Below are 26073 nucleotides of genomic sequence, written 5' to 3' on the forward strand. Positions count from 1 at the left end.
CATTACTGGCAAATTGTTTTTATTCTCTAGCTATTTAAATTGGAAACTTTTTTCTTTTTATTGCCAGTACAGACATTTGGAAGAGGTCAAACAGACACAATAGCCATCACCTAAAGACTTACCACACTGTTTAGGCTCAATTCCAACTGCTTTTGGCAGCTAAACAGTGTTGAGCCTCTTTTGTAGTTTAATTTAAGACCCCCTGCTAATATCATGTCCTGTAGGTCTTTTTACATTACCAACACATGATTTTTTTCAGTAAGCCAATACAGTTAGGAAACTTTTGTAGTAGCTTACCTGGTGATAGAAGTAGAAGAGGGCAAAAAAGTGCCTGTATCTCACCTACAGCCATACCTCATTGGATAGGCCCAATCTTGTCTGATCTTGGAAGCTAAGCAGTGTTGGGCCTGGTTAGTACTTGGGTGGGAGACCACCTGGGAACACCAGGTGCTGTAGGTTTTTTCACATTACTGGCAAATTGTTTTTATTCTCTAGCTATTTATATTGGAAACTTTTTCTTTTTATTGCCAGCACAGACATTTGGAAGAGGTCAAACAGACACAATAGCCATCACCTAAAGACTTACCACACTGTTTAGGCTCAATTCCAACTGCTTTTGGCAGCTAAACAGTGTTGAGCCTGTTTAGTAGTTTAATTTAAGACCCCCTGCTAATATCATGTCCTGTAGGTCTTTTTACATTACCAACACATGATTTTTTTCAGTAAGCCAATACAGTTAGGAAACTTTTTTATTAGCTTACCAGGTGATAGAAGTAGAAGAGGGCAAAAAAGTGCCTGTATCTCACCTACAGCCATACCATATTGGATAGGCCCAATCTCGTCTGATCTTGGAAGCTAAGCAGTGTTGGGCCTGGTTAGTACTTAGGTGGGAGACCACATGTGAACACCAGGTGCTGTAGCTTTTTTCACATTACTGGCAAATTGTTTTTATTCTCTAGCTATTTATATTGGAAACTTTTTCTTTTTATTGCCAGCACAGACATTTGGAAGAGGTCAAACAGACACAATAGCCATCACCTAAAGACTTACCACACTGTTTAGGCTCAATTCCAACTGCTTTTGGCAGCTAAACAGTGTTGAGCCTGTTTAGTAGTTTAATTTAAGACCCCCTGCTAATATCATGTCCTGTAGGTCTTTTTACATTACCAACACATGATTTTTTTCAGTAAGCCAATACAGTTAGGAAACTTTTTTATTAGCTTACCTGGTGATAGAAGTAGAAGAGGGCAAAAAAGTGCCTGTATTTCATCTACAGCTATACCACATTGGATAGGCCCAATCTCGTCTGATCTTGGAAGCAAAGCAGTGTTGGGCCTGGTTAGTACTTGGGTGGGAGACCACCTGGGAACACCAGGTGCTGTAGGTTTTTTCACATTACAGGCAAATTGTTTTTATTCTCTAGCTATTTAAATTGGAAACTATTTCTTTTTATTGCCAGCACAGACATTTGGAAGAGGTCAAACAGACACAATAGCCATCACCTAAAGACTTACCACACTGTTTAGGCCCAATTCCAACTGCTTTTGGCAGCTTAACAGTGTTGAGCCTCTTTAGTAGTTTAATTTAAGACCCCCCTGCTAATATCATGTCCTGCAGGTCTTTTTACATTACCAACACATGATTTTTTTCAGTAAGCCAATACAGTTAGGAAACTTTTTTATTAGCTTACCAGGTGATAGAAGTAGAAGAGGGCAAAAAAGTGCCTGTATCTCACCTACAGCCATACCACATTGAGTAGGCCCAATGTCGTCTGATCTTGGAAGCTAAGCAGTGTTGGGCCTGGTTAGTGCTTAGGTGGGAGACCACATGGGAACACCAGGTGCTGTAGGTTTTTTCACATTACTGGCAAATTGTTTTTATTCTCTAGCTATTTAAATTGGAAACTTTTTTCTTTTTATTGCCAGTACAGACATTTGGAATAGGTCAAACAGACACAATAGCCATCACCTAAAGACTTACCACACTGTTTAGGCTCAATTCCAACTGCTTTTGGCAGCTAAACAGTGTTGAGCCTCTTTTGTAGTTTAATTTAAGACCCCCTGCTAATATCATGTCTTTTTACATTATCAACACATGATTTTTTTCAGTAAGCCAATACAGTTAGGAAACTTTTGTATTAGCTTACCTGGTGATAGAAGTAGAAGAGGGCAAAAAAGTGCTTGTATCTCACCTACAGCCATACCACATTGGATAGGCCCAATCTCGTCTGATCTTGGAAGCTAAGCAGTGTTGGGCCTGGTTAGTACTTAGGTGGGAGACCACATGGGAACACCAGGAGCTGTAGGTTTTTTCACATTACTGGCAAATTGTTTTTATTCTCTAGCTATTTATATTGGAAACTTTTTCTTTTTATTGCCAGCACAGACATTTGGAAGAGGTCAAACAGACACAATAGCCATCACCTAAAGACTTACCACATTGTTTAGGCTCAATTCCAACTGCTTTTGGCAGCTAAACAGTGTTGAGCCTCTTTTGTAGTTTAATTTAAGACCCCCTGCTAATATCATGTCCTGTAGGTCTTTTTACATTACCAACACATGATTTTTTTCATTAAGCCAATACAGTTAGGAAACTTTTGTATTAGCTTACCTGGTGATAGAAGTAGAAGAGGGCAAAAAAGTGCCTGTATCTCACCTACAGCCATACCACATTGGATAGGCCCAATCTCGTCTGATCTTGGAAGCTAAGCAGTGTTGGGCCTGGTTAGTACTTGGGTGGGAGACCACATGGGAACACCAGGTGCTGTAGTTTTTTTCACATTACTGGCAAATTGTTTTTATTCTCTAGCTATTTAAATTGGAAACTTTTTCTTTTTATTGCCAGTACAGACATTTGGAAGAGGTCAAACAGACACAATAGCCATCACCTAAAGACTTACCACACTGTTTAGGCCCAATTCCAACTGCTTTTGGCAGCTAAACAGTGTTGAGCCTCTTTAGTAGTTTAATTTAAGACCCCCTGCTAATATCATGTCCTGTAGGTCTTTTTACATTACCAACACATGATTTTTTTCAGTAAGCCAATACAGTTAGGAAACTTTTTTATTAGCTTACCTGGTGATAGAAGTAGAAGAGGGCAAAAAAGTGCCTGTATCTCACCTACAGCCATACCACATTGGATAGGCCCAATCTCGTCTGATCTTGGAAGTTAAGCAGTGATGGGCCTGGTTAGTACTTGGGTGGGAGACCACATGGGAACACCAGGTGCTGTAGGTTTTTTCACATTACTGGCAAATTGTTTTTATTCTCTAGCTATTTAAATTGGAAACTTTTTCTTTTTATTGCCAGCACTGACATTTGGAAGAGGTCAAACAGACACAATAGCCATCACCTAAAGACTTACCACACTGTTTAGGCCCAATTCCAACTGCTTTTGGCAGCTAAACAGTGTTGAGCCTCTTTAGTAGTTTAATTTAAGACCCCCTGCTAATATAATGTCCTGTAGGTCTTTTTACATTACCAACACATGATTTTTTTCATTAAGCCAATACAGTTAGGAAACTTTTGTATTAGCTTACCTGGTGATAGAAGTAGAAGAGGGCAAAAAAGTGCTTTTAACTCACCTACAGCCATACCACATTGGATAGGCCCAATCTCGTCTGATGTTGGAAGCTAAGCAGTGTTGGGCCTGGTTAGTACTTGGGTGGGAGACCACATGGGAACACCAGGTGCTGTAGGTTTTTTCACATTACAGGCAAATTGTTTTTATTCTCTAGCTATTTATATTGGAAACTTTTTCTTTTTATTGCCAGTACAGACATTTGGAAGAGGTCAAACAGACACAATAGCCATCACCTCAAGACTTACCACACTGTTTAGGCCCAATTCCAACTGCTTTTGACAGCTAAACAGTGTTGAGCCTCTTTAGTAGTTTAGGTACTTGTGAGTTATCTGGACGCCCGATTTTTTGATTGTATGCCTTAAGTTAAGGCATACAATCAGATGCGATGCGATGCGATATCGCATCGCATCGCATCGCATCGCATGCGACCATCGGATGCGATGACCCGATTTTTCCATAGGAATCAATGTTAAAATGGACTGAGTCCATTTTAACATGGAATTCAATGGGAAAAAGGGGTCCTTTTCATACCCCTACTATCCAAGTGGGCATGGAGTTGGATATAAACCTGTGGCGAGCGTAGCGAGCCACTGAGCCCGAAGCGTGGCGAGCGAAGCGAGCCCCGCGAGGGGCCGGTATTCCGTGTCCCCTCTCGGGGCTCGCTACGCTCGCCACGCTTCGGGCTCGGTGGCTCGCTACGCTCGCCACAGGTTTATATCCAACTCCATGCCCACTTGGATAGTAGGGGTATGAAAAGGACCCCTTTTTCCCATTGAATTCCATGTTAAAATGGACTCAGTCCATTTTAACATTGATTCCTATGGAAAAATCGGGTCATCGCATCGCATCGCATCGCATCCGATGCGATGCGATGTCCCGATCCGACCCGATTTAGAAATCGGGCGTCCGGATAACTCACAAGTACCGTAGTTTAATTTAAGACCCCCTGCTAATATCATGTCCTGTAGGTCTTTTTACATTACCAACACATGATTTTTTTCAGTAAGCCAATACAGTTAGGAAACTTTTTTATTAGCTTACCTGGTGATAGAAGTAGAAGAGGGCAAAAAAGTGCCTGTATCTCACCTACAGCCATACCACATTGGATAGGCCCAATCTCGTCTGATCTTGGAAGCTAAGCAGTGTTGGGCCTGGTTAGTACTTGGGTGGGAGACCACATGGGAACACCAGGTGCTGCAGGTTTTTTCACATTACAGGCAAATTGTTTTTATTCTCTAGCTATTTAAATTGGAAACTTTTTCTTTTTATTGCCAGCACAGACATTTGGAAGAGGTCAAACAGACACAATAGCCATCACCTAAAGACTTACCACACTGTTTAGGCCCAATTCCAACTGCTTTTGGCAGCTAAACAGTGTTGAGCCTCTTTAGTAGTTTAATTTAAGACCCCTGCTAATATCATGTCCTGTAGGTCTTTTTACATTACCAACACATGATTTTTTTCAGTAAGCCAATACAGTTAGGAAACTTTTGTATTAGCTTACCTGGTGATAGAAATAGAAGAGGGCAAAAAAGTGCCTGTATCTCACCTACAGCCATACCACATTGGATAGGCCCAATCTCGTCTGATGTTGGAAGCTAAGCAGTGTTGGGCCTGGTTAGTACTTGGGTGGGAGACCACATGGGAACACCAGGTGCTGTAGGTTTTTTCACATTACAGGCAAATTGTTTTTATTCTCTAGCTATTTATATTGGAAACTTTTTCGTTTTATTGCCAGCACAGACATTTGGAAGAGGTCAAACAGACACAATAGCCATCACCTAAAGACTTACCACACTGTTTAGGCTCAATTCCAACTGCTTTTGGCAGCTAAACAGTGTTGAGCCTGTTTAGTAGTTTAATTTAAGACCCCCTGCTAATATCATGTCCTGTAGGTCTTTTTACATTACCAACACATGATTTTTTTTAGTAAGCCAATACAGTTAGGAAACGTTTTTATTAGCTTACCTGGTGATAGAAGTAGAAGAGGGCAAAAAAGTGCCTGTGTCTCACCTACAGCCCTACCACATTGGATAGGCCCAATCTCGTCTGATTTTGGAAGCTAAGCAGTGTTGGGCCTGGTTAGTACTTGGGTGGGAGACCACATGGGAACACCAGGTGCTGTAGGTTTTTTCACATTACAGGCAAATTGTTTTTATTCTCTAGCTATTTAAATTGGAAACTTTTTCTTTTTATTGCCAGTACAGACATTTGGAAGAGGTCAAACAGACACAATAGCCATCACCTAAAGACTTACCACACTGTTTAGGCCCAATTCCAACTGCTTTTGGCAGCTAAACAGTTTTGAGCCTGTTTAGTAGTTTAATTTAAGACCCCCTGCTAATATCATGTCCTGTAGGTCTTTTTACATTACCAACACATGATTTTTTTTAAGTAAGCCAATACAGTTAGGAAACTTTTTTTTTAGCTTACCTGGTGATAGAAGTAGAAGAGGGCAAAAAAGTGCCTGTATCTCACCTACAGCCATACCACATTGGATAGGCCCAATCTCGTCTGATGTTGGAAGCTAAGCAGTGTTGGGCCTGGTTAGTACTTGGGTGGGAGACCACATGGGAACACCAGGTGCTGTAGGTTTTTTCACATTACAGGCAAATTGTTTTTATTCTCTAGCTATTTATATTGGAAACTTTTTCGTTTTATTGCCAGCACAGACATTTGGAAGAGGTCAAACAGACACAATAGCCATCACCTAAAGACTTACCACACTGTTTAGGCTCAATTCCAACTGCTTTTGGCAGCTAAACAGTGTTGAGCCTGTTTAGTAGTTTAATTTAAGACCCCCTGCTAATATCATGTCCTGTAGGTCTTTTTACATTACCAACACATGATTTTTTTTAAGTAAGCCAATACAGTTAGGAAACTTTTTTATTAGCTTACCTTGTGATAGAAGTAGAAGAGGGCAAAAAAGTGCCTGTATCTCACCTACAGCCATACCACATTGGATAGGCCCAATCTTGTCTGATCTTTGAAGCTTAGCAGTGTTGGGCCCGGTTAGTACTTGGGTGGGAGACCACATGGGAACACCAGGTGCTGTAGGTTTTTTCACATTACTGGCAAATTGTTTTTATTCTCTAGCTATTTATATTGGAAACTTTTTCTTTTTATTGCCAGCACAGACATTTGGAAGAGGTCAAACAGACACAATAGCCATCACCTAAAGACTTACCACACTGTTTAGGCCCAATTCCAACTGCTTTTGGCAGCTAAACAGTGTTGAGCCTCTTTAGTAGTTTAATTTAAGACCCCCTGCTAATATCATGTCCTGTAGGTCTTTTTACATTACCAACACATGATTTTTTTCAGTAAGCCAATACAGTTAGGAAACTTTTGTATTAGCTTACCTGGTGATAGAAGTAGAAGAGGGCAAAAAAGTGCCTGTATCTCATCTACAGCCATACCACATTGGATAGGCCCAATCTCGTCTGATCTTGGAAGCTAAGCAGTGTTGGGCCTGGTTAGTACTTGGGTGGGAGACCACATGGGAACACCAGGTGCTGTAGGTTTTTTCACATTACTGGCAAATTGTTTTTATTCTCTAGCTATTTATATTGGAAACTTTTTCTTTTTATTGCCAGCACAGACATTTGGAAGAGGTCAAACAGACACAATAGCCATCACCTAAAGACTTACCACACTGTTTAGGCCCAATTCCAACTGCTTTTGGCAGCTAAACAGTGTTGAGCCTCTTTAGTAGTTTAATTTAAGACCCCCTGCTAATATCATGTCCTGTAGGTCTTTTTACATTACCAACACATGATTTTTTTCAGTAAGCCAATACAGTTAGGAAACGTTTTTATTAGCTTACCTGGTGATAGAAGTAGAAGAGGGCAAAAAAGTGCCTGTGTCTCACCTACAGCCCTACCACATTGGATAGGCCCAATCTCGTCTGATTTTGGAAGCTAAGCAGTGTTGGGCCTGGTTAGTACTTGGGTGGGAGACCACATGGGAACACCAGGTGCTGTAGGTTTTTTCACATTACAGGCAAATTGTTTTTATTCTCTAGCTATTTAAATTGGAAACTTTTTCTTTTTATTGCCAGTACAGACATTTGGAAGAGGTCAAACAGACACAATAGCCATCACCTAAAGACTTACCACACTGTTTAGGCCCAATTCCAACTGCTTTTGGCAGCTAAACAGTGTTGAGCCTGTTTAGTAGTTTAATTTAAGACCCCCTGCTAATATCATGTCCTGTAGGTCTTTTTACATTACCAACACATGATTTTTTTTAAGTAAGCCAATACAGTTAGGAAACTTTTTTTTTAGCTTACCTTGTGATAGAAGTAGAAGAGGGCAAAAAAGTGCCTGTATCTCACCTACAGCCATACCACATTGGATAGGCCCAATCTCGTCTGATCTTGGAAGCTAAGCAGTGTTGGGCCTGGTTAGTACTTGGGTGGGAGACCACCTGGGAACACCAGGTGCTGTAGGTTTTTTCACATTACTGGCAAATTGTTTTTATTCTCTAGCTATTTAAATTGGAAACTTTTTCTTTTTATTGCCAGCACAGACATTTGGAAGAGGTCAAACAGACACAATAGCCATCACCTAAAGACTTACCACACTGTTTAGGCTCAATTCCAACTGCTTTTGGCAGCTAAACAGTGTTGAGCCTCTTTTGTAGTTTAATTTAAGACCCCCTGCTAATATCATGTCCTGTAGGTCTTTTTACATTACCAACACATGATTTTTTTCAGTAAGCCAATACAGTTAGGAAACTTTTGTATTAGCTTACCTGGTGATAGAAGTAGAAGAGGGCAAAAAAGTGCCTTTAATTCACCTACAGCCATACCACATTGGATAGGCCCAATCTCGTCTGATCTTGGAAGCTAAGCAGTGTTGGGCCTGGTTAGTACTTGGGTGGGAGACCACAGGGGAACACCAGGTGCTGTAGGTTTTTTCACATTACAGGCAAATTGTTTTTATTCTCTAGCTATTTAAATTGGAAAAATTTTCTTTTTATTGCCAGTACAGACATTTGTAAGAGGTCAAACAGACACAATAGCCATCACCTAAAGACTTACCACACTGTTTAGGCCCAATTCCAACTGCTTTTGGCAGCTAAACAGTGTTGAGCCTCTTTAGTAGTTTAATTTAAGACCCCCTGCTAATATCATGTCCTGTAGGTCTTTTTACATTACCAACACATGATTTTTTTCAGTAAGCCAATACAGTTAGGAAACTTTTTTATTAGCTTACCTGGTGATAGAAGTAGAAGAGGGCAAAAAAGTGCCTGTATCTCACCTACAGCCATACCACATTGGATAGGCCCAATCTCGTCTGATCTTGGAAGCTAAGCAGTGTTGGGCCTGGTTAGTACTTGGGTGGGAGACCACATGGGAACACCAGGTGCTGTAATTTTTTTCACATTACAGGCAAATTGTTTTTATTCTCTAGCTATTTAAATTGGAAACTTTTTCTTTTTCTTGCCAGTACAGACATTTGGAAGAGGTCAAACAGACACAATAGCCATCAACTAAAGACTTACCACACTGTTTAGGCCAAATTCCAACTGCTTTTGGCAGCTAAACAGTGTTAAGCCTGTTTAGTAGTTTAATTTAAGACCCCCTGCTAATATCATGTCCTGTAGGTCTTTTTACATTACCAACACATAATTTTTTTTAAGTAAGCCAATACAGTTAGGAAACTTTTTTATTAGCTTACCTGGTGATAGAAGTAGAAGAGGGCAAAAAAGTGCCTGTATCTCACCTACAGCCATACCACATTGGATAGGCCCAATCTTGTCTGATCTTGGAAGCTAAGCAGTGTTGGGCCTGGTTAGTACTTGGGTGGGAGACCACCTGGGAACACCAGGTGCTGTAGGTTTTTTCACATTACTGGCAAATTGTTTTTATTCTCTAGCTATTTATATTGGAAACTTTTTCTTTTTATTGCCAGCACAGACATTTGGAAGAGGTCAAACAGACACAATAGCCATCACCTAAAGACTTACCACACTGTTTAGGCTCAATTGCAACTGCTTTTGGCAGCTAAACAGTGTTGAGCCTCTTTTGTAGTTTAATTTAAGACCCCCTGCTAATATCATGTCCTGTAGGTCTTTTTACATTACCAACACATGATTTTTTTCAGTAAGCCAATACAGTTAGGAAACTTTTGTATTAGCTTACCTGGTGATAGAAGTAGAAGAGGGCAAAAAAGTGCCTGTATCTCACCTACAGCCATACCACATTGGATAGGCCCAATCTTGTCTGATCTTTGAAGCTTAGCAGTGTTGGGCCCGGTTAGTACTTGGGTGGGAGACCACATGGGAACACCAGGTGCTGTAGGTTTTTTCACATTACTGGCAAATTGTTTTTATTCTCTAGCTATTTAAATTGGAAACTTTTTCTTTTTATTGCCAGCACAGACATTTGGAAGAGGTCAAACAGACACAATAGCCATCACCTAAAAACTTACCACACTGTTTAGGCTCAATTCCAACTGCTTTTGGCAGCTAAACAGTGTTGAGCCTCTTTTGTAGTTTCATTTAAGACCCCCTGCTAATATCATGTCCTGTAGGTCTTTTTACATTACCAACACATGATTTTTTTTAGTAAGCCAATACAGTTAGGAAACTTTTGTATTAGCTTACCTGGTGATAGAAGTAGAAGAGGGCAAAAAAGTGCCTGTATCTCATCTACAGCCATACCACATTGGATAGGCCCAATCTCATCTGATCTTGGAAGCTAAGCAGTGTTGGGCCTGGTTAGTACTTGGGTGGGAGACCACATGGGAACACCAGGTGCTGTAGGTTTTTTCACATTACTGGCAAATTGTTTTTATTCTCTAGCTATTTATATTGGAAACTTTTTCTTTTTATTGCCAGCACAGACATTTGGAAGAGGTCAAACAGACACAATAGCCATCACCTAAAGACTTACCACACTGTTTAGGCTCAATTACAACTGCTTTTGGCAGCTAAACAGTGTTGAGCCTCTTTTGTAGTTTAATTTAAGACCCCCTGCTAATATCATGTCCTGTAGGTCTTTTTACATTACCAACACATGATTTTTTTCAGTAAGCCAATACAGTTAGGAAACTTTTGTATTAGCTTACCTGGTGATAGAAGTAGAAGAGGGCAAAAAAGTGCCTTTAACTCACCTACAGCCATACCACATTGGATAGGCCCAATCTCGTCTGATCTTCGAAGCTAAGCAGTGATGGGCCTGGTTAGTACTTGGGTGGGAGACCACATGGGAACACCAGGTGCTGTAGGTTTTTTCACATTACTGGCAAATTGTTTTTATTCTCTAGCTATTTATATTGGAAACTTTTTTATTTTTATTGCCAGCACAGACATTTGGAAGAGGTCAAACAGACACAATAGCCATCACCTAAAGACTTACCACACTGTTTAGGCTCAATTCCAACTGCTTTTGGCAGCTAAACAGTGTTGAGCCTCTTTTGTAGTTTAATTTAAGACCCCCTGCTAATATCATGTCCTGTAGGTCTTTTTACATTACCAACACATGATTTTTTTCAGTAAGCCAATACAGTTAGGAAACTTTTGTATTAGCTTACCTGGTGATAGAAGTAGAAGAGGGCAAAAAAGTGGCTTTAACTCACCTACAGCCATACCACATTGGATAGGCCCAATCTCGTCTGATCTTGGAAGCTAAGCAGTGTTGGGCCTGGTTAGTACTTGGGTGGGAGACCACATGGGAACACCAGGTGCTGTAGGTTTTTTCACATTACAGGCAAATTGTTTTTATTCTCTAGCTATTTATATTGGAAACTTTTTCTTTTTATTGCCAGCACAGACATTTGGAAGAGGTCAAACAGACACAATAGCCATCACCTAAAGACTTACCACACTGTTTAGGCTCAATTACAACTGCTTTTGGCAGCTAAACAGTGTTGAGCCTCTTTTGTAGTTTAATTTAAGACCCTTCTGCTAATATCATGTCCTGTAGGTCTTTTTACATTACCAACACATGATTAATTTCAGTAAGCCAATACAGTTAGGAAACTTTTGTATTAGCCTACCTGGTGATAGAAGTAGAAGAGGGCAAAAAAGTGCCTTTAACTCACCTACAGCCATACCACATTGGATAGGCCCAATCTCGTCTGATCTTGGAAGCTAAGCAGTGTTAGGCCTGGTTAGTACTTGGGTGGAGACCACATGGGAACACCAGGTGCTGTAGGTTTTTTCACATTACTGGTAAATTGTTTTTATTCTCTAGCTATTTATATTGGAAACTTTTTCTTTTTATTGCCAGTACAGACATTTGGAAGAGGTCAAACAGATACAATAGCCATCACCTAAAGACTTACCACACTGTTTAGGCCCAATTCCAACTGCTTTTGGCAGCTAAACAGTGTTGAGCCTCTTTAGTAGTTTAATTTAAGACCCCCTGCTAATATCATGTCCTGTAGGTCTTTTTACATTACCAACACATGATTTTTTTCAGTAAGCCAATACAGTTAGGAAACTTTTTTATTAGCTTACCTGGTGATAGAAGTAGAAGAGGGCAAAAAAGTGCCTGTATCTCACCTACAGCCATACCACATTGGATAGGCCCAATCTCGTCTGATCTTGGAAGCTTAGCAGTGTTGGGCCTGGTTAGTACTTGGGTGGGAGACCACATGGGAACACCAGGTGCTGTAGGTTTTTTCACATTACAGGCAAATTGTTTTTATTCTCTAGCTATTTAAATTGGAAACTTTTTCTTTTTATTGCCAGTACAGAAATTTGGAAGAGGTCAAACAGACACAATAGCCATCACCTAAAGACTTAACACACTGTTTAGGCCCAATTCCAACTGCTTTTGGCAGCTAAACAGTGTTGAGCCTGTTTAGTAGTTTAATTTAAGACCCCCTGCTAATATCATGTCCTGTAGGTCTTTTTACATTACCAACACATGATTTTTTTCAGTAAGCCAATACAGTTAGGAAACTTTTTTATTAGCTTACCTGGTGATAGAAGTAGAAGAGGGCAAAAAAGTGCCTGTATCTCACCTACAGCCATAAAACATTGGATAGGCCCAATCTCGTCTAATCTTGGAAGCTAAGCAGTGTTGGGCCTGGTTAGTACTTGGGTGGGAGACCACCTGGGAACACCAGGTGCTGTAGTTTTTTTCACATTACTGGCAAATTGTTTTTATTCTCTAGCTATTTAAATTGGAAACTTTTTCTTTTTATTGCCAGCACAGACATTTGGAAGAGGTCAAACAGACACAATAGCCATCACCTAAAGACTTACCACACTGTTTAGGCTCAATTCCAACTGCTTTTGGCAGCTAAACAGTGTTGAGCCTCTTTTGTAGTTTCATTTAAGACCCCCTGCTAATATCATGTCCTGTAGGTCTTTTTACATTACCAACACATGATTTTTTTTAGTAAGCCAATACAGTTAGGAAACTTTTGTATTAGCTTACCTGGTGATAGAAGTAGAAGAGGGCAAAAAAGTGCCTGTATCTCACCTACAGTCATACCACATTGGATAGGCCCAATCTCGTCTGATCTTGGAAGCTAAGCAGTGTTGGGCCTGGTTAGTACTTGGGTGGGAGACCACATGGGAACACCAGGTGCTGTAGGTTTTTTCACATTACTGGCAAATTGTTTTTTATTCTCTAGCTATTTAAATTGGAAACTTTTTCTTTTTATTGCCAGTACAGACATTTGGAAGAGGTCATACAGACACAATAGCCATCACCTAAAGACTTACCACACTGTTTAGGCCCAATTCCAACTGCTTTTGGCAGCTAAACAGTGTTGAGCCTCTTTAGTAGTTTAATTTAAGACCCCCTGCTAATATCATGTCCTGTAGGTCTTTTTACATTACCAACACATGATTTTTTTCAGTAAGCCAATACAGTTAGGAAACTTTTTTATTAGCTTACCTGGTGATAGAAGTAGAAGAGGGCAAAAAAGTGCCTGTATCTCACCTACAGCCATACCACATTGGATAGGCCCAATCTCGTCTGATCTTGGAAGCTAAGCAGTGTTGGGCCTGGTTAGTACTTGGGTGTGAGACTACATGGGAACACCAGGTGCTGTAGGTTTTTTCACATTACAGGCAAATTGTTTTTATTCTCTAGCTATTTAGATTGGAAACTTTTTCTTTTTATTGCCAGTACAGACATTTGGAAGAGGTCAAACAGAAACAATAGCCATCACCTAAAGACTTACCACACTGTTTAGGCCCAATTCCAACTGCTTTTGGCAGCTAAACAGTGTTAAGCCTGTTTAGTAGTTTAATTTAAGACCCCCTGCTAATATCATGTCCTGTAGGTCTTTTTACATTACCAACACATGATTTTTTTTTAAGTAAGCCAATACAGTTAGGAAACTTTTTTATTAGCTTACCTGGTGATAGAAGTAGAAGAGGGCAAAAAAGTGCCTGTATCTCACCTACAGCCATACCACATTGGATAGGCCCAATCTCGTCTGATCTTGGAAGCTAAGCAGTGTTGGCCCTGGTTAGTACTTAGGTGGGAGACCACCTGGGAACACCAGGTGCTGTAGGTTTTTTCACATTACTGGCAAATTGTTTTTATTCTCTAGCTATTTAAATTGGAAACTTTTTCTTTTTATTGCCAGCACAGACATTTGGAAGAGGTCAAACAGACACAATACCAATCACCTAAAGACTTACCACACTGTTTAGGCTCAATTCCAACTGCTTTTGGCAGCTAAACAGTGTTGAGCCTGTTTAGTAGTTTAATTTAAGACCCCCTGCTAATATCATGTCCTGTAGGTCTTTTTACATTACCAACACATGATTTTTTTCAGTAAGCCAATACAGTTAGGAAACTTTTTTATTAGCTTACCAGGTGATAGAAGTAGAAGAGGGCAAAAAAGTGCTTGTATCTCACCTACAGCCATACCACATTGGGTAGGCCCAATGTCATCTGATCTTGGAAGCTAAGCAGTGTTGGGCCTGGTTAGTGCTTAGGTGGGAGACCACATGGGAACACCAGGTGCTGTAGGTTTTTTCACATTACTGGCAAATTGTTTTTATTCTCTAGCTATTTAAATTGGAAACTTTTTTCTTTTTATTGCCAGTACAGACATTTGGAAGAGGTCAAACAGACACAATAGCCATCACCTAAAGACTTACCACACTGTTTAGGCTCAATTCCAACTGCTTTTGGCAGCTAAACAGTGTTGAGCCTCTTTTGTAGTTTAATTTAAGACCCCCTGCTAATATCATGTCCTGTAGGTCTTTTTACATTACCAACACATGATTTTTTTCAGTAAGCCAATACAGTTAGGAAACTTTTGTAGTAGCTTACCTGGTGATAGAAGTAGAAGAGGGCAAAAAAGTGCCTGTATCTCACCTACAGCCATACCACATTGGATAGGCCCAATCTTGTCTGATCTTGGAAGCTAAGCAGTGTTGGGCCTGGTTAGTACTTGGGTGGGAGACCACCTGGGAACACCAGGTGCTGTAGGTTTTTTCACATTACTGGCAAATTGTTTTTATTCTCTAGCTATTTATATTGGAAACTTTTTCTTTTTATTGCCAGCACAGACATTTGGAAGAGGTCAAACAGACACAATAGCCATCACCTAAAGACTTACCACACTGTTTAGGCTCAATTCCAACTGCTTTTGGCAGCTAAACAGTGTTGAGCCTGTTTAGTAGTTTAATTTAAGACCCCCTGCTAATATCATGTCCTGTAGGTCTTTTTACATTACCAACACATGATTTTTTTCAGTAAGCCAATACAGTTAGGAAACTTTTTTATTAGCTTACCAGGTGATAGAAGTAGAAGAGGGCAAAAAAGTGCCTGTATCTCACCTACAGCCATACCATATTGGATAGGCCCAATCTCGTCTGATCTTGGAAGCTAAGCAGTGTTGGGCCTGGTTAGTACTTAGGTGGGAGACCACATGTGAACACCAGGTGCTGTAGCTTTTTTCACATTACTGGCAAATTGTTTTTATTCTCTAGCTATTTATATTGGAAACTTTTTCTTTTTATTGCCAGCACAGACATTTGGAAGAGGTCAAACAGACACAATAGCCATCACCTAAAGACTTACCACACTGTTTAGGCCCAATTCCAACTGCTTTTGGCAGCTTAACAGTGTTGAGCCTCTTTAGTAGTTTAATTTAAGACCCCCCTGCTAATATCATGTCCTGCAGGTCTTTTTACATTACCAACACATGATTTTTTTCAGTAAGCCAATACAGTTAGGAAACTTTTTTATTAGCTTACCAGGTGATAGAAGTAGAAGAGGGCAAAAAAGTGCCTGTATCTCACCTACAGCCATACCACATTGAGTAGGCCCAATGTCGTCTGATCTTGGAAGCTAAGCAGTGTTGGGCCTGGTTAGTGCTTAGGTGGGAGACCACATGGGAACACCAGGTGCTGTAGGTTTTTTCACATTACTGGCAAATTGTTTTTATTCTCTAGCTATTTAAATTGGAAACTTTTTTCTTTTTATTGCCAGTACAGACATTTGGAATAGGTCAAACAGACACAATAGCCATCACCTAAAGACTTACCACACTGTTTAGGCTCAATTCCAACTGCTTTTGGCAGCTAAACAGTGTTGAGCCTCTTTTGTAGTTTAATTTAAGACCCCCTGCTAATATCATGTCTTTTTACATTATCAACACATGATTTTTTTCAGTAAGCCAATACAGTTAGGAAACTTTTGTATTAGCTTACCTGGTGATAGAAGTAGAAGAGGGCAAAAAAGTGCTTGTATCTCACCTACAGCCATACCACATTGGATAGGCCCAATCTCGTCTGATCTTGGAAGCTAAGCAGTGTTGGGCCTGGTTAGTACTTAGGTGGGAGACCACATGGGAACACCAGGTGCTGTAGGTTTTTTCACATTACTGGCAAATTGTTTTTATTCTCTAGCTATTTATATTGGAAACTTTTTCTTTTTATTGCCAGCACAGACATTTGGAAGAGGTCAAACAGACACAATAGCCATCACCTAAAGACTTACCACATTGTTTAGGCTCAATTCCAACTGCTTTTGGCAGCTAAACAGTGTTGAGCCTCTTTTGTAGTTTAATTTAAGACCCCCTGCTAATATCATGTCCTGTAGGTCTTTTTACATTACCAACACATGATTTTTTTCATTAAGCCAATACAGTTAGGAAACTTTTGTATTAGCTTACCTGGTGATAGAAGTAGAAGAGGGCAAAAAAGTGCCTGTATCTCACCTACAGCCATACCACATTGGATAGGCCCAATCTCGTCTGATCTTGGAAGCTAAGCAGTGTTGGGCCTGGTTAGTACTTGGGTGGGAGACCACATGGGAACACCAGGTGCTGTAGTTTTTTTCACATTACTGGCAAATTGTTTTTATTCTCTAGCTATTTAAATTGGAAACTTTTTCTTTTTATTGCCAGTACAGACATTTGGAAGAGGTCAAACAGACACAATAGCCATCACCTAAAGACTTACCACACTGTTTAGGCCCAATTCCAACTGCTTTTGGCAGCTAAACAGTGTTGAGCCTGTTTAGTAGTTTAATTTAAGACCCCCTGCTAATATCATGTCCTGTAGGTCTTTTTACATTACCAACACATGATTTTTTTTAAGTAAGCCAATACAGTTAGGAAACTTTTTTATTAGCTTACCTGGTGATAGAAGTAGAAGAGGGCAAAAAAGTGCCTGTATCTCACCTACAGCCATACCACAATGGATAGGCCCAATCTCGTCTGATCTTGGAAGCTAAGCAGTGTTGGGCCTGGTTAGTACTTGGGTGGGAGACCACCTGGGAACACCAGGTGCTGTAGGTTTTTTCACATTACTGGCAAATTGTTTTTATTCTCTAGCTATTTAAATTGGAAACTTTTTCTTTTTATTGCCAGCACAGACATTTGGAAGAGGTCAAACAGACACAATAGCCATCACCTAAAGACTTACCACATTGTTTAGGCTCAATTCCAACTGCTTTTGGCAGCTAAACAGTGTTGAGCCTCTTTTGTAGTTTAATTTAAGACCCCCTGCTAATATCATGTCCTGTAGGTCTTTTTACATTACCAACACATGATTTTTTTCATTAAGCCAATACAGTTAGGAAACTTTTGTATTAGCTTACCTGGTGATAGAAGTAGAAGAGGGCAAAAAAGTGCCTGTATCTCACCTACAGCCATACCACATTGGATAGGCCCAATCTCGTCTGATCTTGGAAGCTAAGCAGTGTTGGGCCTGGTTAGTACTTAGGTGGGAGACCACATGGGAACACCAGGTGCTGTAGGTTTTTTCACATTACTGGCAAATTGTTTTTATTCTCTAGCTATTTATATTGGAAACTTTTTCTTTTTATTGCCAGCACAGACATTTGGAAGAGGTCAAACAGACACAATAGCCATCACCTAAAGACTTACCACATTGTTTAGGCTCAATTCCAACTGCTTTTGGCAGCTAAACAGTGTTGAGCCTCTTTTGTAGTTTAATTTAAGACCCCCTGCTAATATCATGTCCTGTAGGTCTTTTTACATTACCAACACATGATTTTTTTCATTAAGCCAATACAGTTAGGAAACTTTTGTATTAGCTTACCTGGTGATAGAAGTAGAAGAGGGCAAAAAAGTGCCTGTATCTCACCTACAGCCATACCACATTGGATAGGCCCAATCTCGTCTGATCTTGGAAGCTAAGCAGTGTTGGGCCTGGTTAGTACTTGGGTGGGAGACCACATGGGAACACCAGGTGCTGTAGTTTTTTTCACATTACTGGCAAATTGTTTTTATTCTCTAGCTATTTAAATTGGAAACTTTTTCTTTTTATTGCCAGTACAGACATTTGGAAGAGGTCAAACAGACACAATAGCCATCACCTAAAGACTTACCACACTGTTTAGGCCCAATTCCAACTGCTTTTGGCAGCTAAACAGTGTTGAGCCTCTTTAGTAGTTTAATTTAAGACCCCCTGCTAATATCATGTCCTGTAGGTCTTTTTACATTACCAACACATGATTTTTTTCAGTAAGCCAATACAGTTAGGAAACTTTTTTATTAGCTTACCTGGTGATAGAAGTAGAAGAGGGCAAAAAAGTGCCTGTATCTCACCTACAGCCATACCACATTGGATATGCCCAATCTCGTCTGATCTTGGAAGCTAAGCAGTGTTGGGCCTGGTTAGTACTTGGGTGGGAGACCACATGGGAACACCAGGTGCTGTAGGTTTTTTCACATTACAGGCAAATTGTTTTTATTCTCTAGCTATTTAAATTGGAAACTTTTTCTTTTTATTGCCAGTACAGACATTTGGAAGAGGTCAAACAGACACAATAGCCATCACCTAAAGACTTACCACACTGTTTAGGCCCAATTCCAACTGCTTTTGGCAGCTAAACAGTGTTGAGCCTGTTTAGTAGTTTAATTTAAGACCCCCTGCTAATATCATGTCCTGTAGGTCTTTTTACATTACCAACACATGATTTTTTTTAAGTAAGCCAATACAGTTAGGAAACTTTTTTATTAGCTTACCTGGTGATAGAAGTAGAAGAGGGCAAAAAAGTGCCTGTATCTCACCTACAGCCATACCACAATGGATAGGCCCAATCTCGTCTGATCTTGGAAGCTAAGCAGTGTTGGGCCTGGTTAGTACTTGGGTGGGAGACCACCTGGGAACACCAGGTGCTGTAGGTTTTTTTACATTACTGGCAAATTGTTTTTATTCTCTAGCTATTTAAATTGGAAACTTTTTCTTTTTATTGCCAGCACAGACATTTGGAAGAGGTCAAACAGACACAATAGCCATCACCTAAAGACTTACCACACTGTTTAGGCTCAATTCCAACTGCTTTTGGCAGCTAAACAGTGTTGAGCCTCTTTTGTAGTTTTATTTAAGACCCCTTGCTAATATCATGTCCTGTAGGTCTTTTTACATTACCAACACATGATTTTTTTCAGTAAGCCAATACAGTTAGGAAACTTTTGTATTAGCTTACCTGGTGATAGAAGTAGAAGAGGGCAAAAAAGTGCCTGTATCTCACCTACAGCCATACCACATTGGATAGGCCCAATCTCGTCTGATCTTGGAAGCTAAGCAGTGTTGAGCCTGGTTAGTACTTGGGTGGGAGACCACCTGGGAACACCAGGTGCTGTAGGTTTTTTCACATTACAGGCAAATTGTTTTTATTCTCTAGCTATTTAAATTGGAAACTTTTTCTTTTTATTGCCAGTACAGACATTTGGAAGAGGTCAAACAGACACAATAGCCATCACCTAAAGACTTACCACACTGTTTAGGCCCAATTCCAACTGCTTTTGGCAGCTAAACAGTGTTGAGCCTCTTTTGTAGTTTAATTTAAGACCCCCCTGCTAATATCATGTCCTGTAGGTCTTTTTACATTACCAACACATGATTTTTTTCAGTAAGCCAATACAGTTAGGAAACTTTTGTATTAGCTTACCTGGTGATAGAAGTAGAAGAGGGCAAAAAAGTGCCTTTAACTCACCTACAGCCATACCACATTGGATAGGCCCAATCTCGTCTGATCTTGGAAGCTAAGCAGTGTTGGGCCTGGTTAGTACTTGGGTGGGAGACCACATGGGAACACCAGGTGCTGTAGGTTTTTTCACATTACTGGCAAATTGTTTTTATTCTCTAGCTATTTAAATTGGAAACTTTTTCTTTTTATTGCCAGCACAGACATTTGGAAGAGGTCAAACAGACACAATAGCCATCACCTAAAGACTTACCACACTGTTTAGGCCCAATTCCAACTGCTTTTGGCAGCTAAACAGTGTTGAGCCTCTTTAGTAGTTTAATTTAAGACCCCCTGCTAATATCATGTCCTGTAGGTCTTTTTACATTACCAACACATGATTTTTTTCAGAAAGCCAATACAGTTAGGAAACTTTTTGGTACTTATGTAGTATCTGGGCTGCCGATTTTTTGATTGTATGCCTTAAGTTAAGGCATACAATCAGATGCGATGCGATGCGATATCGCATCGCATCGCATACGATGCGATGCGATGCGATGCGATGCGATGACCCGATTGTTCCATAGGATTCAATGTTAAAATGGACTGAGTCCATTTTAACATGGAATTCAATGGGAAAAAGGGGTCCTTTTCATACCCCTACTATCCAAGTGGGCATGGAGTTGGATATAAACCTGTGGCGAGCGTAGCGAGCCACCGAGCCCGAAGCGTGGCGAGCGAAGCGAGCCCCGCGAGGGGACGGTATTCTGTGTCCCCTCGCGGGGCTCGCTACGCTCGCCACGCTTCGGGCTCGGTGGCTCGCTACGCTCGCCACAGGTTTATATCCAACTCCATGCCCACTTGGATAGTAGGGGTATGAAAAGGACCCCTTTTTCCCATTGAATTCCATGTTAAAATGGACTCAGTCCATTTTAACATTGAATCCTATGGAAAAATCGGGTCCATCGCATCGCATCGCATCGCATGCGATTTGGTCGGGTGCGATGCGATGCGATGGACCCGATTTCAAAATCGGCAGCCCAGTTACTACATAAGTACCAACTTTTTTATTAGCTTACCTGGTGATAGAAGTAGAAGAGGGCAAAAAAGTGCCTTTAACTCACCTACAGCCATACCACATTGGATAGGCCCAATCTCGTCTGATCTTGGAAGCTAAGCAGTGTTGGGCCTGGTTAGTACTTGGGTGGGAGACCACATGGGAACACCAGGTGCTGTAGTTTTTTTCACATTACTGGCAAATTGTTTTTATTCTCTAGCTATTTAAATTGGAAACTTTTTCTTTTTATTGCCAGCACAGACATTTGGAAGAGGTCAAACAGACACAATAGCCATCACCTAAAGACTTACCACATTGTTTAGGCTCAATTCCAACTGCTTTTGGCAGCTAAACAGTGTTGAGCCTCTTTTGTAGTTTAATTTAAGACCCCCTGCTAATATCATGTCCTGTAGGTCTTTTTACATTACCAACACATGATTTTTTTCATTAAGCCAATACAGTTAGGAAACTTTTGTATTAGCTTACCTGGTGATAGAAGTAGAAGAGGGCAAAAAAGTGCCTGTATCTCACCTACAGCCATACCACATTGGATAGGCCCAATCTCGTCTGATCTTGGAAGCTAAGCAGTGTTGGGCCTGGTTAGTACTTAGGTGGGAGACCACATGGGAACACCAGGTGCTGTAGGTTTTTTCACATTACTGGCAAATTGTTTTTATTCTCTAGCTATTTATATTGGAAACTTTTTCTTTTTATTGCCAGCACAGACATTTGGAAGAGGTCAAACAGACACAATAGCCATCACCTAAAGACTTACCACATTGTTTAGGCTCAATTCCAACTGCTTTTGGCAGCTAAACAGTGTTGAGCCTCTTTTGTAGTTTAATTTAAGACCCCCTGCTAATATCATGTCCTGTAGGTCTTTTTACATTACCAACACATGATTTTTTTCATTAAGCCAATACAGTTAGGAAACTTTTGTATTAGCTTACCTGGTGATAGAAGTAGAAGAGGGCAAAAAAGTGCCTGTATCTCACCTACAGCCATACCACATTGGATAGGCCCAATCTCGTCTGATCTTGGAAGCTAAGCAGTGTTGGGCCTGGTTAGTACTTGGGTGGGAGACCACATGGGAACACCAGGTGCTGTAGTTTTTTTCACATTACTGGCAAATTGTTTTTATTCTCTAGCTATTTAAATTGGAAACTTTTTCTTTTTATTGCCAGTACAGACATTTGGAAGAGGTCAAACAGACACAATAGCCATCACCTAAAGACTTACCACACTGTTTAGGCCCAATTCCAACTGCTTTTGGCAGCTAAACAGTGTTGAGCCTCTTTAGTAGTTTAATTTAAGACCCCCTGCTAATATCATGTCCTGTAGGTCTTTTTACATTACCAACACATGATTTTTTTCAGTAAGCCAATACAGTTAGGAAACTTTTTTATTAGCTTACCTGGTGATAGAAGTAGAAGAGGGCAAAAAAGTGCCTGTATCTCACCTACAGCCATACCACATTGGATATGCCCAATCTCGTCTGATCTTGGAAGCTAAGCAGTGTTGGGCCTGGTTAGTACTTGGGTGGGAGACCACATGGGAACACCAGGTGCTGTAGGTTTTTTCACATTACAGGCAAATTGTTTTTATTCTCTAGCTATTTAAATTGGAAACTTTTTCTTTTTATTGCCAGTACAGACATTTGGAAGAGGTCAAACAGACACAATAGCCATCACCTAAAGACTTACCACACTGTTTAGGCCCAATTCCAACTGCTTTTGGCAGCTAAACAGTGTTGAGCCTGTTTAGTAGTTTAATTTAAGACCCCCTGCTAATATCATGTCCTGTAGGTCTTTTTACATTACCAACACATGATTTTTTTTAAGTAAGCCAATACAGTTAGGAAACTTTTTTATTAGCTTACCTGGTGATAGAAGTAGAAGAGGGCAAAAAAGTGCCTGTATCTCACCTACAGCCATACCACAATGGATAGGCCCAATCTCGTCTGATCTTGGAAGCTAAGCAGTGTTGGGCCTGGTTAGTACTTGGGTGGGAGACCACCTGGGAACACCAGGTGCTGTAGGTTTTTTCACATTACTGGCAAATTGTTTTTATTCTCTAGCTATTTAAATTGGAAACTTTTTCTTTTTATTGCCAGCACAGACATTTGGAAGAGGTCAAACAGACACAATAGCCATCACCTAAAGACTTACCACATTGTTTAGGCTCAATTCCAACTGCTTTTGGCAGCTAAACAGTGTTGAGCCTCTTTTGTAGTTTAATTTAAGACCCCCTGCTAATATCATGTCCTGTAGGTCTTTTTACATTACCAACACATGATTTTTTTCATTAAGCCAATACAGTTAGGAAACTTTTGTATTAGCTTACCTGGTGATAGAAGTAGAAGAGGGCAAAAAAGTGCCTGTATCTCACCTACAGCCATACCACATTGGATAGGCCCAATCTCGTCTGATCTTGGAAGCTAAGCAGTGTTGGGCCTGGTTAGTACTTAGGTGGGAGACCACATGGGAACACCAGGTGCTGTAGGTTTTTTCACATTACTGGCAAATTGTTTTTATTCTCTAGCTATTTAAATTGGAAACTTTTTCTTTTTATTGCCAGTACAGACATTTGGAAGAGGTCAAACAGACACAATAGCCATCACCTAAAGACTTACCACACTGTTTAGGCCCAATTCCAACTGCTTTTGGCAGCTAAACAGTGTTGAGCCTCTTTAGTAGTTTAATTTAAGACCCCCTGCTAATATCATGTCCTGTAGGTCTTTTTACATTACCAACACATGATTTTTTTCAGTAAGCCAATACAGTTAGGAAACTTTTTTATTAGCTTACCTGGTGATAGAAGTAGAAGAGGGCAAAAAAGTGCCTGTATCTCACCTACAGCCATACCACATTGGATATGCCCAATCTCGTCTGATCTTGGAAGCTAAGCAGTGTTGGGCCTGGTTAGTACTTGGGTGGGAGACCACATGGGAACACCAGGTGCTGTAGGTTTTTTCACATTACAGGCAAATTGTTTTTATTCTCTAGCTATTTAAATTGGAAACTTTTTCTTTTTATTGCCAGTACAGACATTTGGAAGAGGTCAAACAGACACAATAGCCATCACCTAAAGACTTACCACACTGTTTAGGCCCAATTCCAACTGCTTTTGGCAGCTAAACAGTGTTGAGCCTGTTTAGTAGTTTAATTTAAGACCCCCTGCTAATATCATGTCCTGTAGGTCTTTTTACATTACCAACACATGATTTTTTTTAAGTAAGCCAATACAGTTAGGAAACTTTTTTATTAGCTTACCTGGTGATAGAAGTAGAAGAGGGCAAAAAAGTGCCTGTATCTCACCTACAGCCATACCACAATGGATAGGCCCAATCTCGTCTGATCTTGGAAGCTAAGCAGTGTTGGGCCTGGTTAGTACTTGGGTGGGAGACCACCTGGGAACACCAGGTGCTGTAGGTTTTTTTACATTACTGGCAAATTGTTTTTATTCTCTAGCTATTTAAATTGGAAACTTTTTCTTTTTATTGCCAGCACAGACATTTGGAAGAGGTCAAACAGACACAATAGCCATCACCTAAAGACTTACCACACTGTTTAGGCTCAATTCCAACTGCTTTTGGCAGCTAAACAGTGTTGAGCCTCTTTTGTAGTTTTATTTAAGACCCCTTGCTAATATCATGTCCTGTAGGTCTTTTTACATTACCAACACATGATTTTTTTCAGTAAGCCAATACAGTTAGGAAACTTTTGTATTAGCTTACCTGGTGATAGAAGTAGAAGAGGGCAAAAAAGTGCCTGTATCTCACCTACAGCCATACCACATTGGATAGGCCCAATCTCGTCTGATCTTGGAAGCTAAGCAGTGTTGAGCCTGGTTAGTACTTGGGTGGGAGACCACCTGGGAACACCAGGTGCTGTAGGTTTTTTCACATTACAGGCAAATTGTTTTTATTCTCTAGCTATTTAAATTGGAAACTTTTTCTTTTTATTGCCAGTACAGACATTTGGAAGAGGTCAAACAGACACAATAGCCATCACCTAAAGACTTACCACACTGTTTAGGCCCAATTCCAACTGCTTTTGGCAGCTAAACAGTGTTGAGCCTCTTTTGTAGTTTAATTTAAGACCCCCCTGCTAATATCATGTCCTGTAGGTCTTTTTACATTACCAACACATGATTTTTTTCAGTAAGCCAATACAGTTAGGAAACTTTTGTATTAGCTTACCTGGTGATAGAAGTAGAAGAGGGCAAAAAAGTGCCTTTAACTCACCTACAGCCATACCACATTGGATAGGCCCAATCTCGTCTGATCTTGGAAGCTAAGCAGTGTTGGGCCTGGTTAGTACTTGGGTGGGAGACCACATGGGAACACCAGGTGCTGTAGGTTTTTTCACATTACTGGCAAATTGTTTTTATTCTCTAGCTATTTAAATTGGAAACTTTTTCTTTTTATTGCCAGCACAGACATTTGGAAGAGGTCAAACAGACACAATAGCCATCACCTAAAGACTTACCACACTGTTTAGGCCCAATTCCAACTGCTTTTGGCAGCTAAACAGTGTTGAGCCTCTTTAGTAGTTTAATTTAAGACCCCCTGCTAATATCATGTCCTGTAGGTCTTTTTACATTACCAACACATGATTTTTTTCAGAAAGCCAATACAGTTAGGAAACTTTTTGGTACTTATGTAGTATCTGGGCTGCCGATTTTTTGATTGTATGCCTTAAGTTAAGGCATACAATCAGATGCGATGCGATGCGATATCGCATCGCATCGCATACGATGCGATGCGATGCGATGCGATGCGATGACCCGATTGTTCCATAGGATTCAATGTTAAAATGGACTGAGTCCATTTTAACATGGAATTCAATGGGAAAAAGGGGTCCTTTTCATACCCCTACTATCCAAGTGGGCATGGAGTTGGATATAAACCTGTGGCGAGCGTAGCGAGCCACCGAGCCCGAAGCGTGGCGAGCGAAGCGAGCCCCGCGAGGGGACGGTATTCTGTGTCCCCTCGCGGGGCTCGCTACGCTCGCCACGCTTCGGGCTCGGTGGCTCGCTACGCTCGCCACAGGTTTATATC

General features: G+C 40.5%; 42 non-coding genes and 10 pseudogenes across 42 annotated transcripts; all 52 read left to right on the forward strand.

Annotated features, from left to right (window-relative positions):
* Positions 1 to 340: 340 nt before the first annotated feature.
* Positions 341 to 459, forward strand: LOC146016057 (5S ribosomal RNA). Its single transcript, XR_014448960.1, has one exon. It is a non-coding gene; the product is annotated as a 5S ribosomal RNA (ribosomal RNA).
* A 345-nt stretch (positions 460 to 804) lies between these two features.
* Positions 805 to 923, forward strand: LOC146010727 (5S ribosomal RNA; annotated as a pseudogene).
* Positions 924 to 1268: 345 nt separating this feature from the next.
* Positions 1269 to 1387, forward strand: LOC146016453 (5S ribosomal RNA). The gene has a single exon (XR_014449346.1). It is a non-coding gene; the product is annotated as a 5S ribosomal RNA (ribosomal RNA).
* Positions 1388 to 1733: 346 nt separating this feature from the next.
* On the forward strand, positions 1734 to 1852 carry LOC146011350 (5S ribosomal RNA; annotated as a pseudogene).
* A 337-nt stretch (positions 1853 to 2189) lies between these two features.
* LOC146015963 (5S ribosomal RNA) lies at positions 2190 to 2308 on the forward strand. Its single transcript, XR_014448870.1, has one exon. It is a non-coding gene; the product is annotated as a 5S ribosomal RNA (ribosomal RNA).
* A 345-nt stretch (positions 2309 to 2653) lies between these two features.
* Positions 2654 to 2772, forward strand: LOC146014826 (5S ribosomal RNA). Its single transcript, XR_014447768.1, has one exon. It is a non-coding gene; the product is annotated as a 5S ribosomal RNA (ribosomal RNA).
* Positions 2773 to 3117: 345 nt separating this feature from the next.
* LOC146013957 (5S ribosomal RNA) lies at positions 3118 to 3236 on the forward strand. Its single transcript, XR_014446918.1, has one exon. It is a non-coding gene; the product is annotated as a 5S ribosomal RNA (ribosomal RNA).
* A 345-nt stretch (positions 3237 to 3581) lies between these two features.
* Positions 3582 to 3700, forward strand: LOC146016627 (5S ribosomal RNA). Its single transcript, XR_014449511.1, has one exon. It is a non-coding gene; the product is annotated as a 5S ribosomal RNA (ribosomal RNA).
* A 966-nt stretch (positions 3701 to 4666) lies between these two features.
* Positions 4667 to 4785, forward strand: LOC146015805 (5S ribosomal RNA). The gene has a single exon (XR_014448714.1). It is a non-coding gene; the product is annotated as a 5S ribosomal RNA (ribosomal RNA).
* A 344-nt stretch (positions 4786 to 5129) lies between these two features.
* Positions 5130 to 5248, forward strand: LOC146016628 (5S ribosomal RNA). Its single transcript, XR_014449512.1, has one exon. It is a non-coding gene; the product is annotated as a 5S ribosomal RNA (ribosomal RNA).
* Positions 5249 to 5593: 345 nt separating this feature from the next.
* On the forward strand, positions 5594 to 5712 carry LOC146017271 (5S ribosomal RNA). Its single transcript, XR_014450147.1, has one exon. It is a non-coding gene; the product is annotated as a 5S ribosomal RNA (ribosomal RNA).
* Positions 5713 to 6058: 346 nt separating this feature from the next.
* On the forward strand, positions 6059 to 6177 carry LOC146016630 (5S ribosomal RNA). Its single transcript, XR_014449514.1, has one exon. It is a non-coding gene; the product is annotated as a 5S ribosomal RNA (ribosomal RNA).
* Positions 6178 to 6523: 346 nt separating this feature from the next.
* LOC146011319 (5S ribosomal RNA) lies at positions 6524 to 6642 on the forward strand (annotated as a pseudogene).
* Positions 6643 to 6987: 345 nt separating this feature from the next.
* Positions 6988 to 7106, forward strand: LOC146014258 (5S ribosomal RNA). The gene has a single exon (XR_014447209.1). It is a non-coding gene; the product is annotated as a 5S ribosomal RNA (ribosomal RNA).
* Positions 7107 to 7451: 345 nt separating this feature from the next.
* LOC146017272 (5S ribosomal RNA) lies at positions 7452 to 7570 on the forward strand. The gene has a single exon (XR_014450148.1). It is a non-coding gene; the product is annotated as a 5S ribosomal RNA (ribosomal RNA).
* Positions 7571 to 7916: 346 nt separating this feature from the next.
* On the forward strand, positions 7917 to 8035 carry LOC146014050 (5S ribosomal RNA). The gene has a single exon (XR_014447009.1). It is a non-coding gene; the product is annotated as a 5S ribosomal RNA (ribosomal RNA).
* Positions 8036 to 8380: 345 nt separating this feature from the next.
* LOC146015150 (5S ribosomal RNA) lies at positions 8381 to 8499 on the forward strand. Its single transcript, XR_014448079.1, has one exon. It is a non-coding gene; the product is annotated as a 5S ribosomal RNA (ribosomal RNA).
* A 345-nt stretch (positions 8500 to 8844) lies between these two features.
* LOC146016805 (5S ribosomal RNA) lies at positions 8845 to 8963 on the forward strand. Its single transcript, XR_014449683.1, has one exon. It is a non-coding gene; the product is annotated as a 5S ribosomal RNA (ribosomal RNA).
* A 346-nt stretch (positions 8964 to 9309) lies between these two features.
* LOC146015438 (5S ribosomal RNA) lies at positions 9310 to 9428 on the forward strand. The gene has a single exon (XR_014448359.1). It is a non-coding gene; the product is annotated as a 5S ribosomal RNA (ribosomal RNA).
* Positions 9429 to 9773: 345 nt separating this feature from the next.
* On the forward strand, positions 9774 to 9892 carry LOC146011320 (5S ribosomal RNA; annotated as a pseudogene).
* A 345-nt stretch (positions 9893 to 10237) lies between these two features.
* On the forward strand, positions 10238 to 10356 carry LOC146013965 (5S ribosomal RNA). Its single transcript, XR_014446926.1, has one exon. It is a non-coding gene; the product is annotated as a 5S ribosomal RNA (ribosomal RNA).
* Positions 10357 to 10701: 345 nt separating this feature from the next.
* On the forward strand, positions 10702 to 10820 carry LOC146017309 (5S ribosomal RNA). The gene has a single exon (XR_014450187.1). It is a non-coding gene; the product is annotated as a 5S ribosomal RNA (ribosomal RNA).
* Positions 10821 to 11166: 346 nt separating this feature from the next.
* On the forward strand, positions 11167 to 11285 carry LOC146011900 (5S ribosomal RNA). Its single transcript, XR_014445081.1, has one exon. It is a non-coding gene; the product is annotated as a 5S ribosomal RNA (ribosomal RNA).
* A 346-nt stretch (positions 11286 to 11631) lies between these two features.
* Positions 11632 to 11749, forward strand: LOC146011009 (5S ribosomal RNA; annotated as a pseudogene).
* Positions 11750 to 12094: 345 nt separating this feature from the next.
* On the forward strand, positions 12095 to 12213 carry LOC146016484 (5S ribosomal RNA). The gene has a single exon (XR_014449376.1). It is a non-coding gene; the product is annotated as a 5S ribosomal RNA (ribosomal RNA).
* Positions 12214 to 12558: 345 nt separating this feature from the next.
* LOC146011444 (5S ribosomal RNA) lies at positions 12559 to 12677 on the forward strand (annotated as a pseudogene).
* Positions 12678 to 13022: 345 nt separating this feature from the next.
* On the forward strand, positions 13023 to 13141 carry LOC146014134 (5S ribosomal RNA). Its single transcript, XR_014447089.1, has one exon. It is a non-coding gene; the product is annotated as a 5S ribosomal RNA (ribosomal RNA).
* A 346-nt stretch (positions 13142 to 13487) lies between these two features.
* Positions 13488 to 13606, forward strand: LOC146010529 (5S ribosomal RNA; annotated as a pseudogene).
* Positions 13607 to 13953: 347 nt separating this feature from the next.
* Positions 13954 to 14072, forward strand: LOC146016513 (5S ribosomal RNA). The gene has a single exon (XR_014449404.1). It is a non-coding gene; the product is annotated as a 5S ribosomal RNA (ribosomal RNA).
* Positions 14073 to 14417: 345 nt separating this feature from the next.
* Positions 14418 to 14536, forward strand: LOC146011292 (5S ribosomal RNA; annotated as a pseudogene).
* Positions 14537 to 14882: 346 nt separating this feature from the next.
* LOC146015440 (5S ribosomal RNA) lies at positions 14883 to 15001 on the forward strand. Its single transcript, XR_014448361.1, has one exon. It is a non-coding gene; the product is annotated as a 5S ribosomal RNA (ribosomal RNA).
* A 345-nt stretch (positions 15002 to 15346) lies between these two features.
* On the forward strand, positions 15347 to 15465 carry LOC146010728 (5S ribosomal RNA; annotated as a pseudogene).
* A 346-nt stretch (positions 15466 to 15811) lies between these two features.
* Positions 15812 to 15930, forward strand: LOC146011351 (5S ribosomal RNA; annotated as a pseudogene).
* Positions 15931 to 16267: 337 nt separating this feature from the next.
* On the forward strand, positions 16268 to 16386 carry LOC146014160 (5S ribosomal RNA). Its single transcript, XR_014447113.1, has one exon. It is a non-coding gene; the product is annotated as a 5S ribosomal RNA (ribosomal RNA).
* A 345-nt stretch (positions 16387 to 16731) lies between these two features.
* On the forward strand, positions 16732 to 16850 carry LOC146014827 (5S ribosomal RNA). Its single transcript, XR_014447769.1, has one exon. It is a non-coding gene; the product is annotated as a 5S ribosomal RNA (ribosomal RNA).
* A 346-nt stretch (positions 16851 to 17196) lies between these two features.
* On the forward strand, positions 17197 to 17315 carry LOC146014205 (5S ribosomal RNA). Its single transcript, XR_014447157.1, has one exon. It is a non-coding gene; the product is annotated as a 5S ribosomal RNA (ribosomal RNA).
* A 345-nt stretch (positions 17316 to 17660) lies between these two features.
* Positions 17661 to 17779, forward strand: LOC146014161 (5S ribosomal RNA). Its single transcript, XR_014447114.1, has one exon. It is a non-coding gene; the product is annotated as a 5S ribosomal RNA (ribosomal RNA).
* A 345-nt stretch (positions 17780 to 18124) lies between these two features.
* On the forward strand, positions 18125 to 18243 carry LOC146014828 (5S ribosomal RNA). The gene has a single exon (XR_014447770.1). It is a non-coding gene; the product is annotated as a 5S ribosomal RNA (ribosomal RNA).
* Positions 18244 to 18588: 345 nt separating this feature from the next.
* On the forward strand, positions 18589 to 18707 carry LOC146010822 (5S ribosomal RNA). Its single transcript, XR_014444877.1, has one exon. It is a non-coding gene; the product is annotated as a 5S ribosomal RNA (ribosomal RNA).
* A 346-nt stretch (positions 18708 to 19053) lies between these two features.
* LOC146014207 (5S ribosomal RNA) lies at positions 19054 to 19172 on the forward strand. The gene has a single exon (XR_014447158.1). It is a non-coding gene; the product is annotated as a 5S ribosomal RNA (ribosomal RNA).
* Positions 19173 to 19517: 345 nt separating this feature from the next.
* LOC146015980 (5S ribosomal RNA) lies at positions 19518 to 19636 on the forward strand. Its single transcript, XR_014448886.1, has one exon. It is a non-coding gene; the product is annotated as a 5S ribosomal RNA (ribosomal RNA).
* Positions 19637 to 19982: 346 nt separating this feature from the next.
* LOC146011901 (5S ribosomal RNA) lies at positions 19983 to 20101 on the forward strand. The gene has a single exon (XR_014445082.1). It is a non-coding gene; the product is annotated as a 5S ribosomal RNA (ribosomal RNA).
* A 975-nt stretch (positions 20102 to 21076) lies between these two features.
* LOC146014829 (5S ribosomal RNA) lies at positions 21077 to 21195 on the forward strand. Its single transcript, XR_014447771.1, has one exon. It is a non-coding gene; the product is annotated as a 5S ribosomal RNA (ribosomal RNA).
* Positions 21196 to 21540: 345 nt separating this feature from the next.
* On the forward strand, positions 21541 to 21659 carry LOC146014162 (5S ribosomal RNA). Its single transcript, XR_014447115.1, has one exon. It is a non-coding gene; the product is annotated as a 5S ribosomal RNA (ribosomal RNA).
* Positions 21660 to 22004: 345 nt separating this feature from the next.
* LOC146014830 (5S ribosomal RNA) lies at positions 22005 to 22123 on the forward strand. The gene has a single exon (XR_014447772.1). It is a non-coding gene; the product is annotated as a 5S ribosomal RNA (ribosomal RNA).
* A 345-nt stretch (positions 22124 to 22468) lies between these two features.
* Positions 22469 to 22587, forward strand: LOC146011810 (5S ribosomal RNA). The gene has a single exon (XR_014444996.1). It is a non-coding gene; the product is annotated as a 5S ribosomal RNA (ribosomal RNA).
* A 346-nt stretch (positions 22588 to 22933) lies between these two features.
* On the forward strand, positions 22934 to 23052 carry LOC146014208 (5S ribosomal RNA). The gene has a single exon (XR_014447159.1). It is a non-coding gene; the product is annotated as a 5S ribosomal RNA (ribosomal RNA).
* Positions 23053 to 23397: 345 nt separating this feature from the next.
* LOC146014163 (5S ribosomal RNA) lies at positions 23398 to 23516 on the forward strand. Its single transcript, XR_014447116.1, has one exon. It is a non-coding gene; the product is annotated as a 5S ribosomal RNA (ribosomal RNA).
* A 345-nt stretch (positions 23517 to 23861) lies between these two features.
* LOC146011927 (5S ribosomal RNA) lies at positions 23862 to 23980 on the forward strand. The gene has a single exon (XR_014445107.1). It is a non-coding gene; the product is annotated as a 5S ribosomal RNA (ribosomal RNA).
* Positions 23981 to 24326: 346 nt separating this feature from the next.
* On the forward strand, positions 24327 to 24445 carry LOC146014209 (5S ribosomal RNA). The gene has a single exon (XR_014447160.1). It is a non-coding gene; the product is annotated as a 5S ribosomal RNA (ribosomal RNA).
* Positions 24446 to 24790: 345 nt separating this feature from the next.
* Positions 24791 to 24909, forward strand: LOC146015982 (5S ribosomal RNA). The gene has a single exon (XR_014448888.1). It is a non-coding gene; the product is annotated as a 5S ribosomal RNA (ribosomal RNA).
* Positions 24910 to 25255: 346 nt separating this feature from the next.
* On the forward strand, positions 25256 to 25374 carry LOC146011902 (5S ribosomal RNA). The gene has a single exon (XR_014445083.1). It is a non-coding gene; the product is annotated as a 5S ribosomal RNA (ribosomal RNA).
* Positions 25375 to 26073: the final 699 nt, after the last annotated feature.

Source organism: Crinia signifera, chromosome 6 (assembly GCF_055691185.1).
Source record: "Crinia signifera chromosome 6, ASM5569118v1, whole genome shotgun sequence".
NCBI lineage: Eukaryota > Metazoa > Chordata > Amphibia > Anura > Myobatrachidae > Crinia > Crinia signifera.